General features: G+C 34.3%; 1 pseudogene; it reads right to left on the bottom strand.

The window, feature by feature from the left end:
- Nucleotides 1–572: 572 nt before the first annotated feature.
- The window catches only part of LOC107136084, a 34369-nt pseudogene continuing 26075 nt past the window's right edge, over nucleotides 573–8866 (bottom strand).

Below are 8866 nucleotides of genomic sequence, written 5' to 3'. Positions count from 1 at the left end.
TTTGTTTCAACAGTCTATATAAAATACATATTCCACACTAATTTTTTTATAAAAGACTGTCATTTTTGAGGGTTCACAATCAACATTCTAAGGGTTATATAATCTGTATTTCCAATGAATCTGATATATTAGCTGATATATTTTTAAATTTAAATTTTCAATTTCTTTCAATGTTTTAATATTTTAATTAGAAGATTTTCCTTAACTAAGAGGACTGTCATTATAAAATTGTACTTTGTCAGTTAATTTGAAGTTAACAATATGTCGGAACTTAGATACAATGACTAAGGACAGGATGTTCAAAAACCAGAAGATGGAACAGTATTATAAAAATATTTTTAATAAGATGAAAGTAAAATAGAATGAGGATTTTTAAACTATATCCACAAACTCATTGTTATACCTCCTTTTTTGTTTAATAAAAAGAGACCTACAGCATTTATTTTCATCTGGTAATAAATAAGAGTAATCAAAACAATATGAACAAATATTTTAGAATGATATTCTCAGCAAAGGACACCTAAAAAAATAATTGTAGCTTTCTCTGTAATTTCTTACTTCAATGATCATTTCTAGTTGGAGACATTTGGTAGCAAAGTATTATTACTTCATTTTAGCATGATCTGACCCAGTTGTTTTCCTGACTTTGTTTTAGAATGACTCTCTTCTGTATCATCTAATACAAGGTTTATGTAATCATCAAAATCAATAATACAGCCCTCTATACACACATTCACTTGCTCATAGAGACACACCTAAATCTGTTTTTCAAGTATCTGAAGACGAGGTTGAGGAGCTACACCATCACCTTCTGGACTTCCTAGCTTTGGCCACAGTATGCCAGGGGGGAATCTCAGAAAGACCACACCAACCCGCACCTCTGAAAGCAACTTCTGGAACTGAGCATTATACCTCCTTTTAGAAGTGAAAGTTAATTCTCCTCTCCTTATATAAGGGTTGGATGTAGTAGCTTGCTTCTGTTAAATAGACTACTAGAATTAAAGATTAGGTTATTAGAGGCCTTACAATCATCTCTTTACACTTTCTTGGGTCAGCTGCTGTTGTGAAAACTAGATGTCAGGCCATGAAGACCCTCAAGCAATTCCCATGTAGGTGTCCATGTGGCTGTGAACACAGGTTTCTTGCAAAAACCATGAGACAACATAGGCTTCTGTCAATAGCCATGTAAGTGAGCCACTTCAGAAGTGGATCCTGTAGCCCTGATCAAAATTTCAGATGCCAGTAGCCCCACTCAACAACCTAACTATATCCTAAGCCATTATAATAGCCATATGCAACAACTTGAGTTGATCCTAAGCTAGAACCATCTAGCTAAGCTGCCTTTAATTTCTGGTTGTTTGTTTGTGTGTGTGTTTTCAGGTGCAACACAAGAAACCCAGGGCCTTGCTTGGCTAGGCAAGTGTTCCACCACTGAGCTAAATCCTCAGCCTCCAGCCAGTAAATTTTTGACCCATAGAAACTAGGAGATGATAAACACCTATTGTTTGAAACTCATGTTTTAGAGTAATTTGTTTTGAAGAAACGGATAAATATCTCTAATAGTTTTAGTCCTCATCCTCTGTAACAGTCCTTGGCAAAGAGATCACATCTTTTCATGTCCTAAAGTAAACATGGTCTCACCTCAGGTGGTAAGTTTGGGGAACATATAGAAGACACATAACTCCTTCTTGCTAATAAATCCACCTCTTTCTACCCTTTTAAGTTTACCAATATCATTACTCCAATTCCTCCCACAGTTTCTTTCTCATTAAAAAATAGGATATTAGCGTAATAGATCTAATAAATGTTTGGGTGGACTTCAATCAATCAAATTCTTAGATTCCATTTTATGGTTTTTCAATAAGGACATTCTATGATAGGGATAGCTATTCTCAGAAATCAGATAAGTGATTTTTTTATTCACTAATATTTTTATTCCATTTCTTTCACTGTTGTTGTTTTGACATTATCATACATTTTATTTGTTCGTCCCTGTGGTCTACATGAACTATTTTAATATTGTATTAGAAATACATAGAGAACAACCTGTAATTTAAAATTCTATGTTTGAATATATCTGTATGTTTACCTTTTAATATGGATATTTCAAACAAAAGTTTATGGAAAATTATCTGAAACTAGCAACCTCTCTAAGCAAAAACTCTAAGGTAAATAATGGTTTCCTAAAATGAACAGTCTTGGGAGTGACATAATTCTGTCAATGGCCAAATTTTCTTCTCAGAAATCCCACTGTTATGTTCAAGGAACTCCCAAGCAGAATACCCTAAGAGTAATATTAACAATGGTGGTCAAATCCGGTTTCTGTATTTTTTCTTTCAAACTCCACATATGTTTTTGTTGTTGTTTTTATCAGGGTAACAGATATGTTGTAATATGTTAAGAAAGACAATTCTTGTGTTCTTGTGAGGGAAAATGAATTTCATGTTTTCCTTCCAAAATGAATATAGAATTCTTACACTAATTATTTCATTGCTATTATTTCATGATGATATATTCCTATGATAACATTTTAACCCAAAACTTGAGGATTTTTTTCCTTTTAGAAAATACCTAAAAGCTACATTTCACTAAAAGGAAATGAGAAGGGATAAGCTATCCTAAAGTTTCAAGCTATAGGTAAAATATTTTTAGAGTCACAGATACATATTAGCTTTCCAAATTTTGTAATTTTCAAAGTTGGATCCAAACAAAGAAATAAATTGTGCAAATCACCTTATATGTATTGAAGCATACAACAGCAAAATATAGACTATGTTATGACAGAATTAGTAATTCAGTGCAATTCATTAAGAAAAGTTTCTGGAAGGGTGATTCAAGTATTATTTCAATATTAAGTTGAACTAAAATACAACCAGAATTCTGAGTTTAACGGCATAGTGACAGATATTAATTGCTAAAAAGATGTATTGTGGCATTTTAAAATTAAGATTAACAATTTCACCATCACACCAATCACCCTTGACACCTAAGACTGAACTGCTTCCCTTGTGTTACCACGTTATGACAATAGCAGCTCCTGTCTGATATTCATAATGGACATTTCAAAGAGCTGACAACTGATCCTCAGGAATCTGAGAGGAAATATCAAGGAGGTGTTACTTATCCACATGTGAGGCTTCCAGGAAGACCAAGAGAATTTGTAAAGCTCAATATTGCTGGAAATTCACTTAATGCACTCTGTCCTTTTCCCTGGTGTCTACACAGAAGTGATTTAAGGATACAGGCTGCCATGTCTTGATTTAGAACTAAGATCTTAATCACAATAAAACCCCTGCCTTGGCAGACCTTTTCTGTTATCTTCATGAAGACCTCGGCAATAACAGGCACTCAATTTCTCACAATTCATACAGAACCACCTTATGGCTTTTCTGGCCAGCCATTCCCTTTTTGGAATTTGCATTTAGACCAATTGGAGATAAGATGTGGTGCTTTGGGGAGCAGGTGTTAAGAGACCCAACAAAAAGTAGAGCTGTTGGAGGGCTGTAGAACAGTGTAGGTTGAAGCAATCAATTTTATTGCAGTACACAGTTTCTCTTGCTCCTAACAGCTGCTCAGAGGATAGTCGGGAAGCTGCCCTGCTGAGCAGATTTGAGTCAGAGGATGGAAAATCCAACTCATTTCCAGGCTGAAGGGTCCCACATTAAAAGACCATAAAGCTAAAGTCATTTCAATAGTAGCTCCAGGGGCACATTAACTTTGCCTTCCTATAAAATCTCTGTTAATACAGATCTCAAACACAAGTTGCTTGTCATTTTACCATTCAGCACAACATAGCAGATTTTTTAATTTTTTCTCCTGCCTCAGACATTTGTGTACACACACACACACACACATACAGTTTTATTAAATGAAGAGTAAAAGCATGCAGTCACTATTTTACACATGTGAATGCAACTCTAACAAAAAGCTAACACTGAAAATTTGCAACTTTTGCATTTAAAGTACAGAAAGCTCTTTTCATCATGTATGATGCAGGAAAAAAACAGTATATTACCATACATATTGCTACAAACTTTGTGAGGCTTGAAATTTCTGGAGTGTTAATTTTGAACCATTTCTGCCTTGGAGGAATGCCTTAGAGGAGCAAATTTGGAATATAAATTGGTCTTTGAGAAGTCTGCTGAGTTAAAAGGCTGGTCATGTGAGGACTCCTGAGTATGCTACAGTTTTTGTGGAGACACTCGAGATTCAAGGACTGACTGTTCTTGCTGCTGTCAGTTGGATATTCTCTTGGGAGATCCCTTGAGAGATTCAGCTGATGGGTGCTTTACTGTAACTGTAAACTACTTGGGAAGGGAGGAGAGAGTGGGATTTAGAAATATGTCTGGCAGCTCAAGGATCTGGTTTGAATGCCAAGTAGCAGCTGAGACAACTGGTAATAGCTTTAAAATCCCCAAGGGAAAAGGATTTTTTAAAAAGGCAGCTAGGTTCTTTTCTACTATTTTGAACATAGGTAATGCAATGCTTTCCAACAAGATCATTATTTTGGAGTTTAAAAATAATATATAACAATGTTTTATGCCCAGGGCAAATTGAAAGACTGAATTTACAATCAGTGTTCCTATATAAATGGAATTATATAAATCTTTTTTTTATATAATTATGTAATGTACCAACTATTAATGTTATATCCAAATGATACCATGAGATATAAATACTTAAACTATTGGAATCAATAATTATAATACCTTATACAGTTTATACATTAATGTATGCAAATTTTATACAGTTTTTAAAGTGTGCCCATAATATAAAAATGTTAACATTTTATTTTAAGCAATCTTTTTTATTAAATTATTAACATCATCAACAATAGATATTCAAATGGAAAACTGGAAAAGCAATAAAATAGCTCATCAACTGCTAAAAGTATAAGATTTAATGACAATTATAAGCATAGGAGATTGCAGAATGATACTTATTGTCATTTAAAAATTAAGGAAAGTTAAAGTTAGTGGTTAATTTTTAAAATTCAACTACTGTTAGGGATGTATAAGATACCTAAAGAATTTCTATACTTTTTTAATTTTAAGTTTATTTTTTAATGTGACATAACTAATTTATCTGAGTAGAATGTGAACAATTGCCTAGTTGGAATTTTAGTAATCTCATTGTGAAGAAAATCAAGAAAGTTATTTTAATACATGCCCTACTTTCCAACTTCCAAACAGCAATTAGAATTTCTAGCAGATTGTACTTGTTTTAAGAACACAAATCAGCTTTTGGCTAAAGGCACTTCTCATGGAAAACAATCTAATGTGAAGTCCCTGGTACTAACAAAAAAATCAGAAGAACTTGTTGCTGACAGGGCCTGGGGGTCTGTGCCATGAAGGGCAAAACTCACACATTCATCTACTCTGGCCATCTGCCATTGTCCCTATGTCCTTTTATATCTTTCTTTCTGATTCCTACAGCTCATCAGCAACACAGCAGCTGTTGGACTGTCTTGCAGAAGATAACTTAAGCCTGGAGCCTGAAACTTCACAGAGAAGGAAATACTAATTTGTAAATATCATTACCCTTCAATCACTCTACGGCTGAGTCATAAAGAAAACCCAAAGTGATTTGTAAACACACTAGCATACAGAAGTATTCCCCATTTCACACCTTTTGTTCCATCTAAAGAAAGAGCAGGGACCAGATGCTTATGCAATTCTCACCTTAACCCCACACATTTCAAAAATTACAAAGGGCAAAGGTAGAAAGGAAAAAGGATTTGGGTAGGTATGATGCTTACCATATGTACCCGATTTCTAGTAATTTTCATTAAGCATTAAAATATTTTAAAAATTTCAACATTTTGGCCTCAAAAATGCCTGTTCCATATTGACTCCCATACCTTCAAACCATGTGTTTTCCATTCCATGCCTTCAATAGTTTGGAAAATAAAGTCCAAAAGGGTTTGGTAGAAAGCCTGTGACTTCAGAGCACACTGTAAATAGCTTCTTCTCATCAATCAGCACAATCATTTATATGTCCATGGCTAAAGTTAATTATTTTGCCCATAGTAGAAGCATAGTCAAGGCTGATTTTATTCTACTTAGCTCAGTGATACAATACATAAAGTTAATGATTATCTGTTTATTGTCATTCTAGATTCATCAAAATATAGGCTTGTTTCAGTTTAAGATCTATGTTTATTACAGGGGAAAATAATGAAAAAAAGTAGCAAGTAAGACATTTTATCACAAATAATGAAGATTATCTTAACCGAGCCTACATATGGTGACAAAAAAATACACTCTAAGAAATACCACTCCCCCATGCAAGGTAACTTTAAAATGCCCCAAATTCAAGCACTCTCAACTGTATCTTCAGCGATGTTACCAAGCACCAGACTTATCTGTCATTGTTCTTGTTTCTGTGATGAAAATTAACAATAGTTCATTTTCAGAGGTTCCGTATATCAGTGAAAACACATTACACAGAATGTGCAGTAGTTTATCTTTTTTCCTTTAGTATCTCATTTGATAACATTAGGTATCTTTCAGCTTTCTCCTATAGGCTGGAAATATAAGAAAAATATCACAGGGTGACTAGGTTTTGATGAGAGAGTATACAGTTTGGGTAAGGTTCTAAACACAGTATTCATTCTGAAATGGCATATATAATAGGGGTAATCTACATCTCCTGGGCAACCAGAAGAATAGCTAATGAGCACACTATGATTCTATTAGAAGATGTTCATCAGAAAGAATAACTACAAAAAAACAAGCTTTATGCTACATCATTGTTATAAACCGAATTATGAACCTCCAAATTTTTTTAAGTCCTACCATATATTAGATATCTCCAAATGATGATTTTTCAGCCTTCAAAATACAGAACATGACTGTATTTGAAATTCAGACTTTTAAGGGTATAATTAAAGTACAATGAGGTCATATGTATACATATTAATCCAGTAAAACAGGTGTCATTACAAAAAGAGTGGATTAGAATACAGACACAGAGGAAAGACCATACAAAGATCACAGAGCACAGCCATCTATACAAGGAGAGTGGTTTCCAAAGACACAATCCTGTTGACACTTTGATCTTACATATCTAGGCTCCAGAACTTGAGAAAATATGTGTCCGCTGTTTGAGTCACCCAGTCTTTGTTATGGCAGCTCTAGCAAACTAATACATTCATTTTCTTTCAACACATTACCAACAATAGAAAGCCACACTTAACACCTATTGACATAATACAAAATTAATGATTTTAAGCATAACAATTTATTTCAACAAGGTCAAAAAAATATCACTCAAAAGACATCATAGACTTCAAATAAAGAAATGAAGGCTGGGGTGGTGGCTCAGAAGTAGAGTGCTTACCTAGCATGCTTGAGGCACTGGGTTCTATCTTCAGCACCACATAAAGATAAAATAAAGGTATTCTGTCCACCTACAACTAAAAAGTAATTTTTAATAAATGAAAAAATAGAAAATAAGAAGGACTAAAAAAGATAAGGTGGAAAAAAATTGAATATAATGACGTAAGCCAGGAGAAATGAGAAAAGGGAGAAAATATGTGAAGAAACAAATAGCATGTAGTCACAATGGCAATTCTGAATTGTAATAAATGAAAGAAGATACAATATCTTGACATTCTCAGAAATGGATAACTGTACAAGAAAATTAAATTATAACTATAAATACTCTTATTCAGCTTTTTAAATATCATTAGAAGAAAAGATCTTTAAAAAACTTATTTGGAGTTTTCACAGAAAATAATTGGAATCAGTGAAAAAAATTGATGGATTACTATTTTAAAATATACAACATTATTATATACTTATCCTCTATAGTTCATTGAATTATAATTCAACTATGCACATGAACATAAACTGTAGTATATTCATATTATACTGTACACTCAATTCCAGGCCATTAAAACTGTTTTTATTTTTCTACTTTTTCTTCAATTAATTTTTACTATTTATATTCATTATAACTAAAGAAAAAGCTGACAAACTAGGTAGTTAAGCCTAAATGAGTATTTAATTGATCATTCCTTGAGGTCTAATGGTACCCAAAAATCAGTATGGAAGCCATGACAAAAAATTAAAAAAATTAAAAGAAGGGTTTGAACACAGGTTCTGGGTCAAAGTGAAACAGAATTCAAAAACGGATAACAACATATGGTCAAAATAGCTTTTCTTATTAATCACATTCTTTTCCTATGTATTCCTAAGCAAAATAAAAATAAAAGAAGTCAGCCAATCTTAGGAGAAAAATCATTGATATCATACATAGTCTGTATTGCAGACACCATTTCTAGATCATGGTGGTTTTTACTTCTAGAAAGTAATTTTAGCATTTATCTTCCCTACCTTGACTGTGATTTTAATACTAAGATTTTTGTTTTCATTTTGAACTTTTAATCTTCAATATATTTCCTTGCTAAATAGTATACTAACTTAGAATGTATATCTAGATATTTTCTGTATGAGTGAACAGTTGAATAGAATGAAATGCTTTGTGAAATATTCATTTGGAAATGTCAAGAAACTACTACAGCTGAGCCTATCGGAGCGAACGCCGAGCGCGGGGCGCCCGAGTTCTGGCTCCCGGAACCGCCCCGCGGAGGCTGCTTCATGAACCCTGCTCCTATCAGAGCATACAACAAGCACTAAGCAGCCGAACTCCGGCTCCCGGAACTGAGCCCGCGGGGACTGCTTCTTGGAGCTTACAGGAGTTCGGAGAGGCCGAGCTTACACCGAGTTCGGAGAGGCCGAGTTCCGGCTCCCGGAACTTCCCTGGGCCGGGGCTGGGAGCCCGCGGAAACTGCTTCTCGGTAGGGGTCCTGCCGAGGGCCGGACAGGACTCACCCGTTGCTTTGGTAGCCCGGCAAAGGGAA

Source organism: Marmota marmota, unplaced genomic scaffold (assembly GCF_001458135.2).
Source record: "Marmota marmota marmota unplaced genomic scaffold, marMar, whole genome shotgun sequence".
Lineage (NCBI taxonomy): Eukaryota > Metazoa > Chordata > Mammalia > Rodentia > Sciuridae > Marmota > Marmota marmota.
Note: the sequence above shows the minus strand (reverse complement) of the source record. Positions and strands in the feature narration are given on the sequence as shown.